Here is a 22,548-nt window from a genome sequence, read left to right as displayed (position 1 = left end):
ATATGAGATGATCTGAGTTTGAACTTTTTTACATGTTTCATTTAGTTTTGCCACTTCTATTAGAGGATAGCCCATGTTTTCTTGAATGGATCAAAGACATCCTCAAAATTTATCATGTTTGACTAAAACTTCAAATTTCCCAAATCAAAAAATAGCCTCCTTCGGTTAGACTGCCGAACAAAACAAAGAAAGGGGTGAATTCGCTGCTTAAGTGCCTTAAAAAGCTCATATGTTTAGGGTTTTCCGTAACAAAATTAGGACCATGAATATTGCCTGCCTGCCCTAAAACAAAGGTATCCTTGATATGACCTGATTAGCCGAAAGAAACGAGGACATGAATGAATATATATATATATATATATATATATATATATATATAGTTACGAGAATAAATATAGACCATATTCTCTGAAAACAATTTCAAATAAAGAAAAACTAGGGTAGCATACTAGCATTTATGCAAGTACAAAACATGTTTTTGTTTATTTCTTATTAGTTAGCAGGGAGAACAAGAAATGAGGTTTATTCACCTAAGCAAGGAAGAGGATGTTGATAATGATATGCAGTGCGCATAAATGTGATGCTTATCTGTGGATTGAATTCCGGGCCTATATTTTACATCACTTGATTATTACAGAACATTCAGGACAGTAGGCAAGCTCTCTCATCTTGCTCGCTGTGCGACGGGAACTGGCTCTGGTGCCACTTCAGCCGCTGAATGGACATTTGCAATGTGGTAGGGCTTCTCATCAATCCCCCAGAATTTAGCAGTTTTTACATCATCATGAGCCATTAATCTTGAGAACTCCTCACGGTCATACTTTAGTGTCGTGTTCCCCCCAAATTCACTGGGGACGCTGTGAACATCAAAGTAGGATTTCATGAGCTCCTAGCTATCTTTATTTTTAGGGTAAACAAACTTCACCTTCTGAGCTGTTTTCGTATCCAGAAAATACCTGACAGCCTATGAAAATGCACATAGCATAATATCAATCAAAATGAAAGATGTAATATTAAATTTCATGTTAATGTCGCAATCTAATATTGACATATTGCAACTACAGGGAACTAACTACCCTGCATTTATGCTATCTCACATCTTATCCAGAGGAAAAAAGAAGAAAATAGAGGGAATAAACTTTTACACTCCATGTACCAGATCACACCACTCTCCTTCCTGCCTACAATTGTTTCATAATATTAAGAATTAATGGGTATGAATGGGCACTGACTCGCTCCTTTCTCCCATGTGGTGAAATGAGGTAGCATTTAACGTATATGAAAGAAAGAAGAAAAAAAGATTTTCTTAGAACAAAGACCAGAAACAAGGATAATTATTGAATTAGACCTATAGCTAAACTAACCAAATGTAAAGGCAGGAGACAAAACCTTATAGAATGCTTCAAAAATTCTTGGTGGATCATACAAAAAAGCAATTGCCAGCCTCTCTGGATAGTGGCTCTGTAGAATGAAAATGCTATCAGGGGCTGTTCTGAGAGGAATATTGGTGTTCAATGAAAATCCAGAGAAGTCTATCAATCAGGACATTTGTTCCTGGCCCTCAGAGAGATTCATGATAGCATTTTCTAAGATATAGATCAAATGGCAGATGTTATTTTCTGCTGATGTCGTGTTCTGCCAAGAAATAAAGATGGAAGACTTTATAGGGCAAATTTAGAAAAGCTTGGTGACAAAACAAACTGAAGGAAACCTAGAGGAAACCTGCATTCCAGGCCTCATTATAAGCACAGTCCTTCCTTGGCAGTCAAGAAAACCTGCCCTGGGAACTTTTCCAGTCTCACCTTCATGTGCAACTTCGTGCTGGAGAAGAAAATGTCATGAGGTAAGTTCAAGCAAGCAGAAATAAAGCCATTATCACCAAAAATTGTCCCAGGTATAAACTCATAATCATATGCAAATACAGAATGAAACAAATGATTTTTTTTTTTTTTTTTTTGGGGGGGGGGAATACTTGAAGCTGCCAAAGATTGAACACTGGCCAGCGAAACTAACAGTCCCACACCATACCAACAGACCACACGGTTTTTGGTGAAACAAATGAACAAGGTAGAAGGCAAGAACAATTATCCAGTTTTAGAATCATCAGATTTAATTTCATATTGAGACACCAAAACTGATATGAAGAAGTTTCGACCCAAGCCTAGTATAATAAAGTTTCTAATATTCTAATAGGCTTTGGAATCTCATTAAGCTCTAACAAGACAGAGACTGATCTGAACCAACTTATACACATAACTAAAATTTGGATGCAGTAATTATCTAACATACCCAGCGTATTTCTTCAGGCTTATAAGTCGATCTCCACTTTAATGTCTCTTCCAACATTTTCTTTGCCTTATCAACATTCCAATTCCTAGCTTCCAAATATCTCCTCAGGCATGCATCAGTGCAGTACTTCAAACTGCGCCCAGACAGGGGTCCTATAGCATTCCTGAGTTCACTGACCTACATATCAACCAAGTTTTAAAGTTTACTTGCAATTGCAGGGGGAAAATTTAGGTCAACCTACAAATATTTTATCTTGATGCTAGTAATTAACAGAAAATTCGAACACTTTAGCCTTTAATTTTGACACCTCTCTCTTTATCTCATTTAAAGAAAATTTTTTGAAGCATTTCTCATTATTATGTTTATGCTGAATTCATGATACTTAACTAAATTTGTTCTCCGCAAAATGCAAATATGAATAAATAAATAGAAAAATAAATAAATATTACCTTTGCATCTCGTTGCTCAGAATCATCCTTCTGTGTATGCCTACTCCTAAGAAACATTTCACTGCAAATAAAGTCAATCACAATCTCAATTAGACCAACATGGTTAGGGTCATTTAGTAGTCAAAAGAGCATTATGGTCTTTTCTCCTTATTATAGGTTGCCAACAGACAATCAATGGCATTTCGGACATTTGAGCCTATCAGTTCGGCCATGTCACTATTGTCCCCCTAGGTCCCTCGCTTCCTATTTATAAATATGGATATCTAGGCACTATTATTCTAAATTCCATCTTGTTTTAAGTCCTTACTTTTCTTTTCATCCGACCTTTATTGTTTGATCTAACTTATGCGTCAAATTGTAAAAGTAGAGAACACTCCCTCCCTTTGCATTTAACGCTCTCTTCCTTTTTATCTTTATAGGAAGACCCCGAGGTCGGAACTTGGCACAAACAAACATGTTTGATGTTCATAAACATACAATCAATGAAAGTCTTATCTAAATTCTCTTAAATGAAAATTGGCTAAAATAATTAAAAAAAAACCCTTAAAATTTATCATTTATTTAAATAAATCTTTATATTTTTATTCTACCGAACCCTTAACTTTTAATTTATATTTAAATAAATTTTTAATATTTAATTTATATCAAAATAAACTCTTAACTTTTTATTTGTATCTAAATAAATCTTTAACGTAGACCAACATGACTTATTTTGATATAAATAAAGGATTAAAAATTTATTTAGATATAATTAATACTTATTTAAAAAATAAACTAGTATAATTCTTTTTTTTAGTATTTTAACCATGAAAATTCGAAAAGCAAAGCAGAGAAAAAAAATCATAAAAACGACAACGGTTCATAAACTTTCAATAAAAGTAATATTTTCTCCAACTCCTATTATCAATAGAAAATTAAAAAAAAAAAAAAACATAATAAGAATCAGATCAGTCAATGCAGGTAGATCCACTTTTTGTGGTGAAACAAAGAAATTATCGAGCAGATTTTTTTTCAACGGCCAGCGGCCGGAATTTATCAAACAGAACAAGAATTTCAAACGTTAAAAAATGGCAAGAAAAAATAAAAAAGAAATATACCTGGTTAAGCAAAAACAGGCTACAGCTCAATGCCGGAGCTTCCAAGGGCTTTACATCGAGAAAGCAAAATTGAGTCTATTAAGGTGTCATTGAATTCAAGCGAAAGACAGAGCAGGATCTTCATTTATTATAGTGGGAAAGCAAGAGCGTGAACTAGGTAGAAAAGACCACGGTGTTATTTTTAGTTTCCTTTTAAAGGACAAAAGTGGGACCCAGGCCAAAAATATTTTTGTTGCTTCTTTCGTAAGCGAGGGAAGCGACTTGGATAAAGAGGCCAAAAACTTATGGAGAGAGAAAAAATTAAAAAAATTAAAAATTATTTTAATTTGATTCAAATCAAATTTTTATTTGATTTAAATTAATTTAAATATTAAATATATATTAAATTTGAATCAAATTTAAAAATAATAAAAAAATTAAAGTAAATTAAATTATATATTTTTATTAGTTTTTATATATTTTTTAAATATTTATAAAATAAAAATAATTATTTTATATTTAAATATATTAAAATTCATATTAAACTAAAATTAAAATTTTTTTTAAAAATAACTTTTAAAATCAATTAACTAAATCGATAAAATTCAATATAAATTGAATTAATTTTAAATAATAGTTTAAATTCGATCAAATTTTAAAATTTTATAATATATTATTAAAAAATTAAATCGAATTTAATTCAATTCAAATAATTACCGTATCTAAATCCACATTGAATATTTCCGTTTCAAGGCATCAGTTTGGATTCCATTACCATAAACATATAGTTTTTATCTATTTTAATATAAAAAATATTAACTTACATTAGTATAAAATTTTTTAATTTACATGTTTTTTAATTATTTATTTTAATAGATATAAACGATAAAATTAATCCATTTTTTGTTATTTGTCTCTCTTATTTTTGAAATTTATTAAAATTAATAATTAAAAAATATAAAACTAAAAAAATTTACACAAATATAAAATGATCTTTCCCCTTTTATTATTACTTTTTATTGAAGCTTGTAACAAAGTCTAGTCGAGTGTATTATTATCAAGCAGCTTGATTCAAAACTCAAAGCTCTAAAAGTTCAATTGAATTTTTTTTTTATATTTAAATGTAATTTGTAATTTGTTTGAGTAATTTGAATGTAATTTGATTAAATTCGATAAAATTATTGATATATTTAAATATTATATTTTTATACTTAATTTGTATATTTTAAAAAATAAAAGTTTGATTAAATTCATAATCACTCTAATTAAATATTAAAATATTTAATTTATTATTCAGATAATTTAAATTTGACTTGAATTCGATAATAAATAAATCAAATTTAAGTATTTATTAAATCAAATGCAAATAACTCATAAATAACTTCATTAGTTTATATTTTTACATTTAAATTAATTTTTATAATTAGAAAAAAATAAAATAATATAATTTCATTATTTTTTGTTTATAATAATTTTTCAAATTGAATCTTTCATATAATGAGAAAAAGTTGTTATGAAATTTTCAAAAAATTGCAAAATACTTCAATGCTGGCATCAAATAGTAATAGTATGTTTCCTTTTTACCTTTTTTTTTCTTGTAACAATTAACAATCTTATGCATTCCATAAATTTGACAAGTTTTTATTAGGATAACATCTAAGTACTGCTAAATTATATGAAAAAACAATTTTTTTTTTTGCCATCGAAAAAAAAAAAAACTCTTTTCAAGTTTACATATCTATAGTCTATTATTTTTTAAAAAAATTATTAACAAAAATAAGCTAAATTTATTGGCACTGCTGTTAGAGTTACTCAAATCAGAAAAAGAAAATGGAGGGTTTAATTTTTCAGTCTCACATGGATAATGGGTTGCCTAATCCTAACGAACAATTGCAATAACAATATTTACTTAATTAAGTATAATAAACTTAAACTTTATAAATAGCCATTAATGCTGTTAATGACGTGCAGTTCTGATTTCATATATAACTAGAATGATGCCCATGCTTCGCTATGGATTTTTTTTATTTAACATAATTAAAATTTTAAAATATATAAAAAAAGAATTCAAATGCACTTTGATTATTTATAGTATGGGCATAATGAGGAATTCAATTAGAATAACCAAAGAGATCAAAACAGTAGAAAGGTAGCATTCATAAGCCATAGTAGTTATTTAAAAATTTGTGCGAAGAAAGAGTGATCAAATCTCATAGCTCAACAACACTTATTGCCTATTTGCTATGAGAATAATAAAAAAATAGCTTAAGAAAGGCTTATTAGCAACCCTTATAAAAAGAAAATTTTATCTATTATTTTTAACATCACATAATCTTACTGGCAATGGAACTAAGAGCTTTAGAAGCTTCATGTTTAACCATTGGGTGCTCACTCACAATCTTAAGTATATTGCTAAGTGCAGCTAAAACAGTTTTTTTTTTTGCAATTAACCCAAGGCACAAGCAACCTATATTACAGCAATGTAACAAATATAAAAATCAAAATAAACATCCCATAAATAAGAACAATAAAAGCTACTCTAAATCAAGATTTAGTTAAATCATGATTTAGTTAAGTGGAAAATTGAAAACTTCTACAACCTTTGAACTGAAAAGAACAAAATGCAATCAATAGGGTACCCAAAAATCTAAATATAAAACTTAAAAATCTATGCTTTTTAAAAAAGATAAAAAAATAAAAATTACCCATTAAAATTCATAAGAAAGGTACCCATGAAATTGTCATTTTTATAAAAACTCAAAACATAAGCTTAATGAATAAATAACCAAACATTATAATATCAAGCTAACCTAACTATCTCATTGAAATAAAAAAAAAATAACCCACAAAAAATAATAGTAAAATAAAGTTTTAATTTGAATTCGAAATAGATAAATAGTTTACAGGAGCTTACATTCTTAAGAGTTTTGATTAGTTTGATGACTTTACTCACCTTCTTCAAGAAGTGATTTTCATGGGTAACTACATGAGTAAGTGGTGCCACTCAATTTGTGAAAACTTATAAAGCAAAATTCTTACATTTTGTAACAGATAAAAATAATTAAAGAATTATCAATAGAGTTTTTAGACTTCATAAATAATATCAAAATATTATTTCATGTCTTTTTGTTTATTATATTATTTTAAATATATCTTAATAAGACATGAGATAACATATTAATCCATTAAAGAGTTTAAAAGCTCCATCAACCTTATATATAAGATAATTTTTCAAAATAAAAACATTAACTTTTCTTCTTCTTCTTCTTCTTTTTCTTCAATTGCTTAGATATATATATTTTTTTTGTTTACGTTATATATTGCATATATGCATGATGTTATTTTTTGAATCATGGTCCAAAGAAAACAAAAATAAAAAAGATGGAGAAATATCCTAATTATATAGTTGATGCAATGCCATATACAGGAAGATTCACAGTTCCTTATACATGAGATGTTATTCTCCAATTTATATGATGACAAAAATGACAAAAAAAGCTACATCCTTATATTTTTCTATTATGGCAATTATTTTCCTTTTACAATTTTCCCAGCCTCATGTATTTTTATGGCCTTCATTCAAAAATTTGTGTTGACTTGAGAACTTACACAGCTGGGTAAGCTCAATTCTAAATTAAAGGCTAATTATAACAATCAATTCAAGTTATAGTGTTTTACTCACTCGTTTCTTTTCTTTCATCTTAGCCTTGATGAAAAAGTACATTGCTGCTCCATCAATTACTATGGCTATTTTTATACTTGTTTGTGTTGAAATCTTGCTTCCTGTAAGAAGCATATTGTTAGATATTAAGTCCAAAGATTTATGTCCAAACACAAAAAAGCAAAAAAATTCTTCAAAAGAGCATAAATGTGTAAGATATAAACCTACCAAAGATCAGGATTGAGAAGCCAATGACAAACATAGGTTTTAGCACATTGCCAACTACATAGGTAAGTGGTGTCATCCGCTCTAAAGTGTTGGTAGCCAACTGAATAGCAAAAAAAAAAAAAAAAAGCTTCATCTAATTAGTATAATAATATTAAAACACATCATGTCAGAGAGGTTCACATAAAGCGACAATAAGAATGATGTTACTTGAAAAAAATAAAACTTGTAAAAGAAAATGTAAAAAAAAATTTCATAAAAATAGGACTGTCAGATATTCAAATCTCATTGTATCTTAATACATCAGTATAGCTATTTAATGGTTCAAGTACACGAAATTTAGTTATTTGATAACTATGAAAAGAAAATGCATAAGTAAGCATCCTACAAATGACTTAATGTGAGCAATTAAAGCATAACATATGTAAAGGAGATTATTGCCACAACAACTTTTAGAAATGGCCCTTTAAAAAGTAGTAAGCAACCCTAAGTAAAAACCTAAAAAGACATAGAAAGATAAGTTTTATCAAAGTAAATCCAACTATTTCAATAAAAAATTTGTTAATAAACATGAAGGTAAGTTTTCAGGCAAGACCTTTTAAGCATCAAACCACCAGCAAACCCAAACTTAAAAACCATAATAAAATTAGATAAAAACCCATAAAACATGTATAACAAAAAAATCAAACATAAAACTAATACCTATTATAAATTAACAACTTACAATTTGAAACCCAAATGAGCAAAACATAGCTTACCAAAAAACAAAAATACCATACATGAAAAAAAAAAGATTAAAGCATGAAATTGACACCTAAAAAAACCCATCACCATAAAAAAAAATCTCAATGAACATATACAAACAAAACAATGCATGAAAATAGGCTATCATTAATCATTTAATTTCTTGTTTTTCCTTTCTTCCTTCTAAATTCCAAATTAACCATTATATCATCTATTTTTTCCTCTAAGTTGCCTAAAATTTGTTAATTAGAAAAAGTCTCATAGATAGGTGAAAGCAAAAATTGGTCTCAGTTAGGAAAAGTTCTTCAATAATCTATAAAAAAGCTATGTGTGAAACTGAAAGCCATAAAAAAGTAACTGTTAACGAGATACTAGTAACCAAGCACTCTAGGACCCCTATGGTTAGTGTAGTATATGAAGACTAATCTGGGGCCACAATCCATAACCTTCTCACTACCTCTAGTGAGAGCAGATTTATTTCTAAGGATAGCAGCGAAAAAATTGTGAACATCAATATCTTTTTTAGTATAATCCTACACAAAAACACCAATTAGGCAAATGTGAGAATAAAAAAAGTACAATTAACAATTAAAAAAATCAAAGTAATTAGAAAAAAAAGACCTCTAGAACTCTTTTATACACATCACTGTCGTGGGGACTATTAATGATGATTCCTTATCATAATAATAAAGTAAGGAATCTCTAAGCAAGTTCTTGTTATATATTGCAAACTAGTTTGCAATATATTCCAGGTAATATGTAATAGAAACTCTCTTATAAACATCATTGTAATATTTTTGGTTAGAACCAAGCAAAGATAGAAGCATTAAATTACGCACCTACCTTTGGAAGAAAAAAGATTAAATAAACATAATTTTCTTTTGCCTCTGTCAAACATTGTTTAGATATATATAGTTTAGATATATATTGCTCTAATCAAGAAAATAAGAGAGGCAAGGAATTCTAACACCAAAACCAAAATTTCAAGCCATGCGTATCAATAAAGCTGAAAACTTAAGGAACAACAACAACATTTAAAATTTCAGGGTGGGAAAAGATTAATGCTTTAAGTTTTGTAGGAAAAACTTGCCAAATCACCATAAAACTATAAGAGTATATTTATTAATGTTTAAAAACCATGCATTATTTTACTTGATAGTTTAATCCTCAATTCTACATGATGAAATACAAAGTAAAGCCACTTTGGGGAAAGAAGCCAGGTTTCATTCACCTTATATCCTTTGTATTTACTCAACTCCTTTAACCTATCAACTATAAAAATAAAGCCTTAATCATCAATATAGCAAAAATCTCTAATCTTTAGCCATCCCTTTGAATCAAAAGTTAATGTCGTTGCTTTTAGATTTCTGAAATAGCCTACAAATAGCATGTCATTAATTAAGCATCAAAGAGAGGGAAATATTTTCAATGAATGTAAAAAATTGGAATGTAAGGAAATGTCATAACTAAAAAGGTCTATTTCATGCTCCAAGTGTCATTGTTAATCACTTTAATAGTCAATAAATTCTGTAAAATTTTAGGCATAGGCTCTCAAAAGAGAAAAATAGACTATAACCATTTATGTTCTATATACCAATAGTACTTTATTAGTCTAAAGCATAGTAAAACCCATCATTATAAGAAAAAATGATAATAAATTCTCTAAACTGGAAACTCCAATAAAATTAAGAACTTCATATATGCTTCTCTATAGGATAAAGTAATCATTATCATCTTTTTGAAAGGAAATCTAAAAATGAAAAATCATGAAAGGGTAGACCTATAACAGAAACAATGAAGTTAATAGATGATTGTAATAGAGGAAGGCCGAACCTTATTGATTTCACTTGATGAAAAGCAAAAAAGATTATAAGCAAAAAAAAAAAAAAAAACTAAAAAGAGAAAGGGAGGGGAAGAGACCTTGAAGTGACAATCTCTTTTACCTTCTTGTTCATAAGAATGTAAAATGAAATATATACAATCATTTTTGTGTCTCTTTTATTCTAGTTGACAGTGCCTAGGTGTATGTGTCCATGTGAATGTTGGGAAGGCCCTAGATAGACAAATAAATGCCAAGCTCATTCATTAACCACAAATAATCATGAGCTCACCTCTAAACCTTTAAATTTGATATGCAAGTTCAAGTAACCTAAACGTAACAATAAAAAATGATTAGCTAAACATACATAATAAAATTCATTTCCTTCTTTACAAAAAAATTGACCAAAATATATGTCAAAAATAGAAGTCAAACAACCTTACCCAAGGCTACACATGCCCTTGGTAAAAGTTCATGGTGATATATGAGAAGCTTTGTAGTAGCTATGATAACAAAACATAGAAGCCTTAATTGCGATAACTTTTTGATATTCTTATTATCAGAATTGACAGTAAAATCATACCTCAAGCCTAGAGGACTTCCAAAACCAAGATAAAATTTAGCATATAATAAACAACATTACAAAATTTTTTTTTGAAAAGACAGAAAAAAAAAGCTATCAAAATGTTACCTAGATGAAAGATTTTCCTATGAAAGTAGCTCTAGACTTTCAAAAAATTCCCTAGCTACATTTTTGTGAAATCCACCATTCCCATAATGCTCTTCAATAGCCTAACACAATTGTAATGCCATTTCTGTCTATGTAAGGAAAAAGATATAAAATTAGATCATTAACTAAAAGTATAAAGCTATATGCCTGAAATATAAAAGGATGCAATTATCTTACCTTTTTTGGGTAGTCATATGCTTCCCCAATTGTTTCTCTCGCTAACATCCCAAAATGTATATCTGGTAATCCTTTTCCACATTCATCTTGCTCTAGAATTACAGAGGTAAGAAAAAATAATACCAATTGAGCTAGTTTTAAGAAAGAAAAAAATGATTGTAGAATGAAATTAGCATACCATGGCTTCTGATGTGAGAACAGCAAAATGATCGATTTTTATCTTTTTTTTTGTTTTTTATTATCTATTCTCAAGCTGTTTGCTAGCTGATTAACCTAAACATTGTTATTAAGAAGCAACCCTCATCAACCTTTTCTATATATCTTAAACAAACAACCAAAAACACAAAAACACATCTTAGAAATATTATCAAAAAATGAAATTAAACTACTATTAAACCTTAATAAGGATGAAGACTCACTTTTAGACTGAAAAAACTCATACCTTAACTTTGTTAAGCATTGCTAGGTTCACCCTCCATGTCCTAATGGAATTGAAATTAGTTTTGAACTATCTCAATTGTCTTTTCCATTCTCACTTTCTGATAAAAAATAAAATAATAACCTTTCTATTAAAAAATATTCTCTTACTTGAATTTATAAAAAAGCTTACTACATATTTCTCAGTGAAAGATTTCTCTGTTTCAATTTCTTCAGTAGCTGCACTCCTGAAAAATACAACTCTAACATTCCAAAACAATAAACTTATTTCAAAAAAACTAAAAATGAAAAAGAGAGAAAAATCTCTAAAAAATATTATCTTAGAAATCCGTTATAGCATTTTTTTCAAATACATTAAAAGTTATTTTTATAAACAAACTTGCCTCTTATGTAGCAAATGTTTAACAATGATGGGTTTGCCACATAATTTAATGGTGTCATGATAAAGCCTGCTATAGGATATAGTTGAGCTCTATGAAAAAACATTAATGATGCTAGAGTGACACTTCGCATAATCAAATCCCTTTTAGAAACTTGTAGACAGAATACTTGTTTCGTTAATTGACAATGCTTTAAAAAAAACACTAAAAAATGAGTTGAAAAGAAGAATTAAGAGAGAACTTATCATTTCATAGGCTTCATTTAGTCTGAAATTAGAATTAATAATCTATTAAACCTAGTAACAAATAAAAAAAAAAAAACAAAAGTGATTTTTCACCTTGTATGTAGCTTTCAAGGCATCATTTTCCTTCTTCCATCACTGATGGTGCTAGGAGTACTAATGCTTAGTGAGATTTTGAAAAGAAATAAAGAAATTGTAGAGAATAGATAAAGCTTCTAGAAAACCAAAGTTCAAAATTACCACTGACCTTTGAAGCAAAGCAAATTCTAAAATGGTTTGGTAACTTGGACTATTTCAAGTTCTTATTGCAATCCTCGCATTGAAATCATACCATTTTTTTTCTTTTTCTTTATTTATTTATTATTAAGAAAAAATGAAAAAAATTGTCAAAAAAGCTTCTAGACTGAGTTTTTTCCCAACTATCCTTCTAATCATTTTTTAATATAATGATAAGGTGTATATAAAATTGGAAAGTTGGGGATAGTTATTATATAATGTTATAGATAAAGGGAGTTTCATTGCTCTTATTATAACTCTCAAACAATGTCATAAAATTTATAGTCCTTTTTGCTTTCTAATTTTTAAAGTTTTTAATAGCATTTACCATCATTTTATTATTAGGTACATTACATAAAATCATTTTGTTAAAGTGACATTTAACTATCGTATGAAAGACTGGACTCAATGACGACTACCACCACCAGGTTTTGGATATTCTGGTAACCCTAATTAATGATGTTAAAAACTAAATCCCCATGTGAAAGTTGTTGTTAGAAAGGGTTTATCATTAGCATTTTTTGTTGGCTTATTGCTTTCAATTTTAATATTTGTTGCTAATGTTGTTATTCATGTAAATTGACTGGCCTTAACCTTCTAATCCCTATGAAATCAAGAGTCATCATGTTACTTCCTCCCCAACTCATTCCAAATATTATTGGCACTGGTTAGTTCCTTTCCATCATTTAAGTTCTCTTTTGTAACAAGCTAGAACTACTACTATCTTTATATTCCATATTTTTTATCAAGCTTTGGTTTCAGTCAACTTCATTAATGAACAAGTTAATGAAAATTCCTATATCCTATGATAGCGTTAAAAAGTAGAGCTATTTTATTAGGGCTTTTTTTGCATGAGTGGGTTAAAGTATCCTCCCTCGCTGATCCCAACCATGTTTGAATGATCAGTTTATGATGAGAAATAATCGTAAAATATGTTTTGCTACTGTATTTCTCTAAAAGATGTTGGTCTAATAGACTGGTCTGGACCTACCATGCTATTAACAAAGCTTTTTTTGCATCATAGGAGAGTTTATACTATTACTTGCAGTTGCACCCATTTGGGCTACTTCTTGCAACAATGTTGTTGCAAACATGTAGGATAACCTAGCAATTTGGTAACCATTTTTGTTGTCTTGTAAATAATTGAAGCCAAATAGGCTATTTGAACTAAGTTGTAAGCTAAAAGAAGTTGAGGAAATGCTTTTTTAGCTGTCAAATAAAGTGCCAGAGCTACTTAAAAACATACCTCTACCTATGTTATTTTTTCATCTTAGATTCAAAACCAAAAACCCACAATCCATTCGAGCATCACCAAATTTTGAAAATTTTAAAGAATATGGTGGTTAGTGTTCTTGCTTCTTATGTTTTCTTGGTTTTAGCTAGAAAATTTAAAAAAAAATGAGAGAGTTTGAATGTTAGAGAGAGAAAGTTAGAGAAAAAAGAGTAAATTATTGGGAAAAAAAAGGAAAAAATTAAAAAATATTTGAAAATTATGAAAAAAGTCACGATTTTGAGCAAAGAAGTAATAAAACAAATCATAGGATAATTAAATGTCACATTTTAAACCTTAAGAGCCATTTTAAATTCGCTTTAAACCATAAGGTGATTTTATATAATTTACCCTTTATTGTTTGACATTTCCTAATAACATTTCTAGAAATATTGCCACAAAGAAAAAATGTTCTTAATATATTTTTTCTTTATTGGTCACAAAAAAAATGTTTAAGCTCACACCAATAAATGTTTAATGTAAAATTTATTGGGAATAATGATTTCAATATTACAAGAGATTTATTTTAAATTTACTATTTATTACTTGATGGACAAAAAGACTTACAAACAAAGAATCATTAGATGAAAGAGATTGCAAGTTAGTATGATTACAAATAAATAGAGTCTCTATAGAGTAAAGTATGAGAAAAATATGTAAGAGAGTTGTAGGATTTTATTAGGTAGATACTCATACGACTATAAAAAATTAAGAGTGTCTCTATGTGTGTGTTGTTTGAGTGGACTAGAGGAGAATGAGATGGTTCACATAGATATGGTGCATGGATGCACATTGTTATGTATTTGTTTGGATAGAGAATATTTCATAAGAACCAAAAAAAAAGAAGAGTCTATAGGTACTAATTGTAAGTGAGATTAATTTATTGATGTGTTTCTAATTCTTTACAACTAGTGGATTTTTTTTCATTCGTAGACATATGTTGATTGGATTGAACCACATTAAATTACTATTTCTTATGTAATTAATTGATTTATGATTTAGTTATGCTTCCACTAGCTTTATTATTTAATTGATTAGAGGCTTTTGCCATAGCAACTAGTATTAGAGTTGTTGTAATCCTAACAAGTGGTATCAAGCTAAAGTTCAATATGTGAAAAGGGTAAACCCAGAAGGGCTCAATTCAAAGGAAGAGTTTGAGTTTGTGTTTTGAGAATCGATTTGCTTGAAGTTTGAAGACACACAAGAAAAGATGATTGTGATACTTCAATTATAAGTGTAGCGAAGCATGTTGTCAATTATTTGATAAATTTGAGTCAAGATGAAGATTGTTAGGAATAGTGAGTCAAATCTCATAAGAGATTTGTTTAAAATTAGCTATATATTACTTTATGGACAAGAAGACTTACAATAGAAGAATTTTAAAAAGAAAAATATTCTTGGTAGACAAGTTAGTATACTTATAAATATGTAAAGTCTCTATAGAGCTAGTGGAAGCATAACTAAATCATAAATCAATTAATTACATAAGAAATAGTAATTTAATGTGGTTCAATCCAATCAACATATGTCTACGAATGAAAAAAAATCCACTAGTTGTAAAGAATTAGAAACACATCAATAAATTAATCTCACTTACAATTAGTACCTATAGACTCTTCTTTTTTTTTGGTTCTTATGAAATATTCTCTATCCAAACAAATACATAACAATGTGCATCCATGCACCATATCTATGTTTTTATTGGTGTGTATGTTTGAATGGACTGAAGAAAAATGAGATGATTCAAATAGGTATGGTGCATGAATGCACATGGATATGTATTTATTTGAGTTGAGAATACTCCATAAGATTAAAAGAGAATAAAAAAGTTTATGGGTATTGATTATGAGTGAGATTGATTTGTTGATGTGTTTGCAATTATTTATAACTAGTAGATCTTTTCTCTTATCTGTGAATGTAAGCTGATTGGGCTGAAGCACATTAAATTATTGTCTCTTATATATTGATTGATTTATGATCTTGTGCATTGATTGATTTATGATTTCATTATACTTCCACTAGCTTAATTATTTAGTTATTGGAGGCTTTTGTCCTAATAACTAGTATCAAAGTTGTCATAATCCTAATAGAATCGAGGATAGACAAAGTTTCACGTCATAATATTTGATAAATTTATAAAGTTATTCGAATCTTATTTTTATTTAAAATGTCAAATATTAATCAATTATTCAAATATTCAAATGTTTAATAGATTAATTTTGAACGAATTTGGGATTTGTTTCCTTTGAATTAGTCAGTGGATTACAACCCAAATGTATTCATAAGCATTACTACTCGTATTGTGCAAAACACATCAAGATTTGAAGGGATTTTACTAAAATTGTTTATGACACTATTCTCCTCAGCCATCCTTTTTATTAGTAACGGGTTAATTTAAAAAGATAGAAAATTGTATTAGTTACTTTCTAAGGTATGTATTATGTTGATTTAACCCACCAAAGATTTAAGTTAATTATATTAAAATACTAACCTCTGTTGAATTTAAAGATGGTTGGAAGGTTAGACTTTCTCATCAAATAATTCAGATTTCGACCAAATCGACAGATGTAATGGGAAGAAATGGACTCAACTTTAATACAAGACTTTAACTGTCTTCTCTCGGGCAAACAGTATTTACTGAGGAAGCTTTCAACACAACTAGGCAGCAACTATGGAGATTTGCAGAAACTTGAGGCTCCAAAGGGATTCTTCAGTAAGACTAGGAAGATGCAACAACTCATTGCTCAAATCAGAATATATATCTCCTGACAATACAAGAATCGCAACCTCCGAGAGGCTGTCTGATTCAACGAGGCTGATGTGCAATGCAAGGGATGAACAAAAAAGGAAGAAAAGTTTGGGGTTTCTAGGCAAGATTTTCGGCTTCAGAAAGGTTTCAGTCGATTTCCAGATGAGAGGAAGGCCTGGGGTTGCTTCAATTCAGGACATAAAAAGGAAGAAGGAAGAATCTTCCTGGCCTTCCTGATCCGGAGAGGAGATGGCCTTTGCAAGGTTGGGGATTATGAAGCTGATGTTATAGAAAACAAAAAAGAATAGATCGTTTTTTGAAGATAAATCCAATCATGAAGCGAGCCAAAAACTTCAAATTTCAATCTGTCTTCTACTACCACTCTTATCTATCTGCCGTTTCCTGATAACACGTACAAAACTTTTTCCAAGTTTACGTTCATTTGGGATTAAAATTTATCCTTCCAACTTGAACCAGCTATATATTACTATTTTTTTTTTTTTTTGGCACTTGAACAAGTAACACAGAGAGAGGATTAATAGCCTTTGTATTTGTTAATAGATTTAACATTCGATCTTTGATATACTTTTTCTTGATAGGATCTTTGAACTATTATATCATTACTTTCTTTAGGTTCGTTTTAATTGTTATTTGTAGAAAAAGTAAATTTCAGATCCAATATTGAAGAATATCCGCTTGATGACCAATTGTAAATTAATTGCTGAAAAATATATAATCAGTCATTAAAATTTACAATGCACATTGCTATGATAAACAAAGATATACAATCCAATTCACGGGGGAAGGGAAGAGATTATGTATTTGGCTGTTGGCCGATGATATGTTCTTGCAATCATGAAGCTGCTTAGACTACGTAAGTTTTGTCTCGCTGCTCCCATTAAATCTTCAAAACCCTAATCAAAGCTGAGGAATGCAGACCCGCACAAAAATTTGCTTCCTTATGTATGATTTAAAGAGCAGATAGAATCCCTATGCATCAATTGCCTACACTTCAGGATAACTTGATAAAGTGAATCCTTGCCTTCAACACGTGCAATATAATTCTGAACAGCAAAGGGCGAATGCAATTCCACAAAAGAGTCTCCCTGCAACCATAGTTCCAATCCAGACTGAACCCAGTAAAAATCTGCTTCAGTTATAAAACCTCGTCCAGCCTTTTCTTGTAAATACGAATAAGCAGTTAATAAGTTAAATCTCGCATCAATATCATACTATATAGAATTAAATTTACTAATAAGATCCTCTTAAATAAAAACCAAACCCTCCATAGAAAAACAGAGAAACGACAACAGAAAGATCTGGATGGATTTGAACCACCAACCTCTCGAGCCCTCAGTGGGCTTGAGCGCTCATCCGTTTCGAGCTTACAGATCTTTTGGATCACAAAAACAAATATTGATCAATATACACAGTAAACCATTCTTATCTTTAGGACCCAAATTGAGGTTCCACTGTTGCCAGAAGTCGCAATATACATATATATATATATATAATTTTTTTTTTTACATCTCATTTTGGTTATTTTATATTGACTTTTAGTAATTTTTTTTAAAAATTTACTTTGATAAAATTAATATTAAGATTAAAAATTTTTATAAAATTTAATTTTCATAAATTATATAAAAAAAAGCCTAAAATATAAAAATTAATAATTTTACATGTCAAAAAAAAAAATAATTGAGAAAAATCTTTAAAAAATTTTAAAAAGTAGATAACAAAAATATTTTACACATGCACACCATATAAAAAAGAAATTTATGTTATCGAACCTCAAAACAAGATCATAAAACCTTCAAATAAACTTTAAATTGATTAATTGATGCTTAAGTCCACCTCTTTGATAAAAAAAAAAAAAAACCCTCATCACCACATTTCTTACGTCCAAAATGGAGACTTTTTGGATCAGAAAAAAAATCCATTTTAGTCATCATCTTCAAGTCTTAAAAACCCACGAAACTGACTTTTCATTTAAAACTAATTTGAAAATAAATGCCTATTAACATAAAAAAACAAATAGTAACGTGTAAGATAATTTCGTAAAACTACAAAAAAAAAAAAGCAAACCTTATAATTTCACTTTCATCTTTTGTTTTTTTTTTATATGAGGTTTTCAATTTAGATAAAAAGTAATATGAATGATAGTTATATCCTACATATTCCAAAAAATACTGGCGGCTGACACGAGAATTTACAAACATGATCAGCGCTTTAAAATATTTTACTAGAAAAAAAAAAAAAAAACAAGCAAGGAAACTTTTAATGACTTTTTTTATAGAAACATGAGATTCCACCATCAAAAACTAAATTCAAAACATAAAACCTTTCAGCCTTCAATCCACCTTCAACCTGCAAAACAAACTTAACCATACAACAGAGAGAATATTATCAAGATAGTATTGTCTTTTTATTGTTACCTTATGAAGAAAGGAAAAACCAAAAACTAAATTTAACGGATCGTAATCTACACGGTCAAACTTATCATAAAACTAATAGTAATAGGGAGTAATTTACTGGTAAGGTAAATGCTGAGGTTTGTCATACCTGTCATATCCACACTGCCAAAGAAATATTTCAGCTTTGGCTTAATTGGTAAAGTTTGACAATAACCAACATAATTGCGCAAATATAAACGAGACACCACAATTTACGTGGAAAACCCCTTAATAACTTAAGGGGAAAAAACCACGGGACCGTAGTCCACTGAAAAATTTTCACTATGTGAAGGAACAGGTTACACAGTCGACATGTACCTCGTATGATCAAAATCTTCGACAACAAATAACAGCAGCTCTTCAACATTTTATCTCAGTACAGCGCTGCACCATATAAACCAGGAGATGTTCAAATAATATGCCTCCAAGCTTTCAACAATTTGCAACAGATGGAAAAATCTTCAAAGAATTGACCTGCTGCTGCAATGAATTTATATTTTCGAGGCCTCCAGAGCTCCCACTGCTTGTCCCCCGAGGGCTTCAGATACCTTCCCGACATAGATCTTCCCGACATAGATCTTGAAAGTTGACCAAGCTAGATGAACACTTAAAACTCCACATACCTTGATTTCCAATGTTAATCAAACAGAAGAGAAATGCAACGTGCTTGCAATAGTAAATCCACAAATACCTCCAAAATATGCTCACTGCTGTGACATCTTCATCAAAATCTTCTATAGCTAGTGAACGAAACTCCAACCTTCAACCCAATGTAAACAGAAGCCCATGCAAGGGCCTAAAGAACTACAAAGAGCAATACAAGCAAAATACGCATACTGCCTCAACCTACATATATCATTCTCCTCCTAGTATACAGTTTCGTAATAAACTAGCAAAACACTACTGATATACTCAATGCATTTCGCCTCAAAAAGCAATATGAAATTATAAAAATGAAAAAATAGCATAAGCAAGCAATTCAAGCGCATCCAACTTTTTTCCAAAGCACTATAATATAAGATGGAAGTAAGCCTCGAAATAGAATAATCATGATCGAATCACAGGAAAATTGACCATTACGTAAGGGATAAACGTACAATGGTGGAAAACTTAGATGCATTGGCAGATATATCCTTCAGATAAAATATGAATATGGTAATGCATAGAGTAGCATTGTCAGCACTTTGTATAGGGGTCTAATGGTAGGCATAACAGTTGTTTGAAATGGTGATTGCTCTATGCTAAGAATTGCAATTTTTATTTTCAGATCAACTTCTCATTTATAAGTACAACACAAAACCACAATTACTGAGTTCCAAATTATTAAATTCAATTCTCATGGATGCCACCACCCAAGGTTAAAAAATTTATTAATGTAAATAAAAATCATTCTACAATTATTTTATTAACCACGATAATAAAATTAAATTACTCTAATTTATTATAAGGTTAAATTGGTTTTTTAAATTAAGCTTCTCTTAAGAATGAAAAATTAGCAAAAGAAATAAAAATAAAATATCTAGAATTATTTTATATTAAACTCATGATATGATTAAAATTAAATACTTAATATAAAATTAAATTGTTGGTTTTAAAAATTACGGTTTTCTAAGAATCAGAAATTAGTAAAAGAGATATTAAATTGATGATTTTAAAAATTACAGTTTTCTAAGAATTAGAAATTAGGAAAAGAGTAACTTAGTATTGCCTAACTTTAGAAAACAAGATTAAATCAAAATAATTATAAAGCTTTATCAAAAACGGAAATGAGTAATTAAAAATCATGTTAAAGGAACTTGAATAAATGACCACGTGACCTTTTCTCTAAGATAAGGGCTAAATCTATGACCAATTATAAATATACTTTAATACCAAAGACTAATTGTGATTGTTGCATGTTGTCAAAATTATTGATAAATCTAGTTGCATAATAACTTGCCAATATTTAAATTTTAAAGTAAAATTAGATAAGGCGAATTTTGGTTAAAAATATGTAAAAATAATACCTTGGCCTTGGGATTTGCAAGTAGTAGAGTCAATGACTTGGAGATCATAAGCTTATTCCGATGTTGGTGGTGATGCGGATCATGCATCCATCCCGTATTGTGCAGAGTATCAAAGGGACTAATTGTGGATGCAAATAATGGAAAGCGAGAGGGAAAAGAAAGAGACTAAAAAGAGCAGGAAACACGACACCACACCACAGCAGAGGGGAGAACCCGGGCAACCCCCGTGCGAACTCCCCTCAAAAACACCAAAAAAGTTGAATTTTTATTAAGCTTGGGTGACCTGCCATGCAAGCGCACCTGTCATGGCAAAGGTCTGGGATGACAAAGATAGATCAGGACTCAGCCCCCTTCCAAATAAATATCAGTAGGACTTTTTGCCCTGACATCTTACACATCCTTTCAAAAACAAACCACCCCACATCGCTATTTCAAAACATCAGATGCCTTATAAATTACCACGGTACATCTGAAGAACAATACCCTCGTCCAGATCTCAGCCCCTGGTGAGACCATCCCTGCAAAATTACAGAAATAAACAATAAACAAAGAAGCCTATGACTCAATAAATTTCGGACAAAAGAACACATAGACAGAACATATAAAGAAAGCCAGAAGTAACAGACACCTTCAAGTTGATAAAACATCCTGTCAAATCTTCGACTGCTTGCCTATTAAGGCCTTTAAAAACATAGATCCGACAACGTCAATCCTCTCATCGTACAAAAATCTGATATGAAAAACAAGATCGTGGACCGATGCGACCGGTTCTGAAGACAAAATCCTCGGAAAGGAGGTCCTGGAGGCTAAATCTTATCGGAAAGAAGCAGACGGCAAGAAGGAAAACATAAGAGGAATTTGTTGCAATGAGATGTTTCTCCCCGCAAAGCCTAGTTATATAGAGGGCTTTCTGAAGAATGGACGGTCAAGATAAAAGTGTTCGGAAAGATCAATCTGTAAGATGACGTCCACGTGTAATCAAGTCGGCATCTTTTCTTGTAGAAAATTAGGTTGTGAAAGGAAAAGAGGAAAAGGATTTGGTAAAACCGACCAATAGTTGGGCACCACGTGAAGCTTATGAGTTGGGTACAGGTCAATGTTGTGACATTGCGTTGTTTTTACGCAAGTTGGCTTGGGTTGTTCTTATCAACTATCAATAATAAAAGGACTCTAGAGCCCTCGGGAATCTTTCCATCTGAAACATGACCGAAACTCTGGTACCGCCTTTCAAGTTGTTTGGTTCACGAGATTGACTGTTTCAATCTTGGATTTATTGGGACCAAATAGTTATACTTATTCGCATATTGTATTGTTTAAATTTACTAACTATTTAATTTTTAAAAAATTGTTTTTTGGACCAGAAGTTTATTAAAGTTAATTTTCTTTAGTAAAATGATTAAAAACAAATAACAACAACTTAAATATAGTAAATAGTGGTAATTATATATACTTTTTCAAATTTTTTTTTCGTTTTTAATGATAAAAGGCTCTTGAAATAATATATGTTTTTTAAAATTAATTTAAATAAATTTATTTAATATAGACCCAATAAATTTATAGGTCT

The 22,548-nt window shown here is 29.7% G+C and overlaps 1 long non-coding RNA gene and 1 pseudogene across 6 annotated transcripts; both read right to left on the bottom strand.

Moving 5' to 3' along the window:
• Positions 1–409: 409 nt before the first annotated feature.
• LOC111292681 (uncharacterized) lies at positions 410–3,974 on the bottom strand (annotated as a pseudogene). The gene is made up of 6 exons (XR_016345960.1): positions 3,836–3,974; positions 2,739–2,799; positions 2,290–2,466; positions 1,723–1,821; positions 1,390–1,635; positions 410–964 (listed from the first exon to the last, which is right to left on the bottom strand). The product of XR_016345960.1 is annotated as an uncharacterized LOC111292681 (transcript).
• A 13,232-nt stretch (positions 3,975–17,206) lies between these two features.
• On the bottom strand, positions 17,207–21,852 carry LOC111293213 (uncharacterized). Of its 5 annotated transcripts, none has more exons than XR_016345699.1 (3): positions 21,613–21,852; positions 19,088–21,502; positions 17,207–17,700 (listed from the first exon to the last, which is right to left on the bottom strand). It is a non-coding gene; the product is annotated as an uncharacterized LOC111293213 (long non-coding RNA). The 5 variants fall into 5 exon arrangements; XR_016345700.1 differs by having other exon boundaries at positions 17,207–17,631; XR_016345701.1 differs by lacking the exon at positions 17,207–17,700 and adding an exon at positions 18,618–18,904.
• Between the last annotated feature and the right edge of the window lie 696 nt (positions 21,853–22,548).

The sequence above is a fragment of the Durio zibethinus genome, chromosome 10, assembly GCF_047325235.1.
Source record: "Durio zibethinus cultivar Kanyao isolate XHJ-2024 chromosome 10, ASM4732523v1, whole genome shotgun sequence".
NCBI classification, from domain to species: Eukaryota; Viridiplantae; Streptophyta; class Magnoliopsida; order Malvales; family Malvaceae; genus Durio; species Durio zibethinus.
The sequence above is the reverse complement of the archived record's forward strand: the minus strand, read 5'-3'. Positions and strand labels throughout refer to the sequence as shown.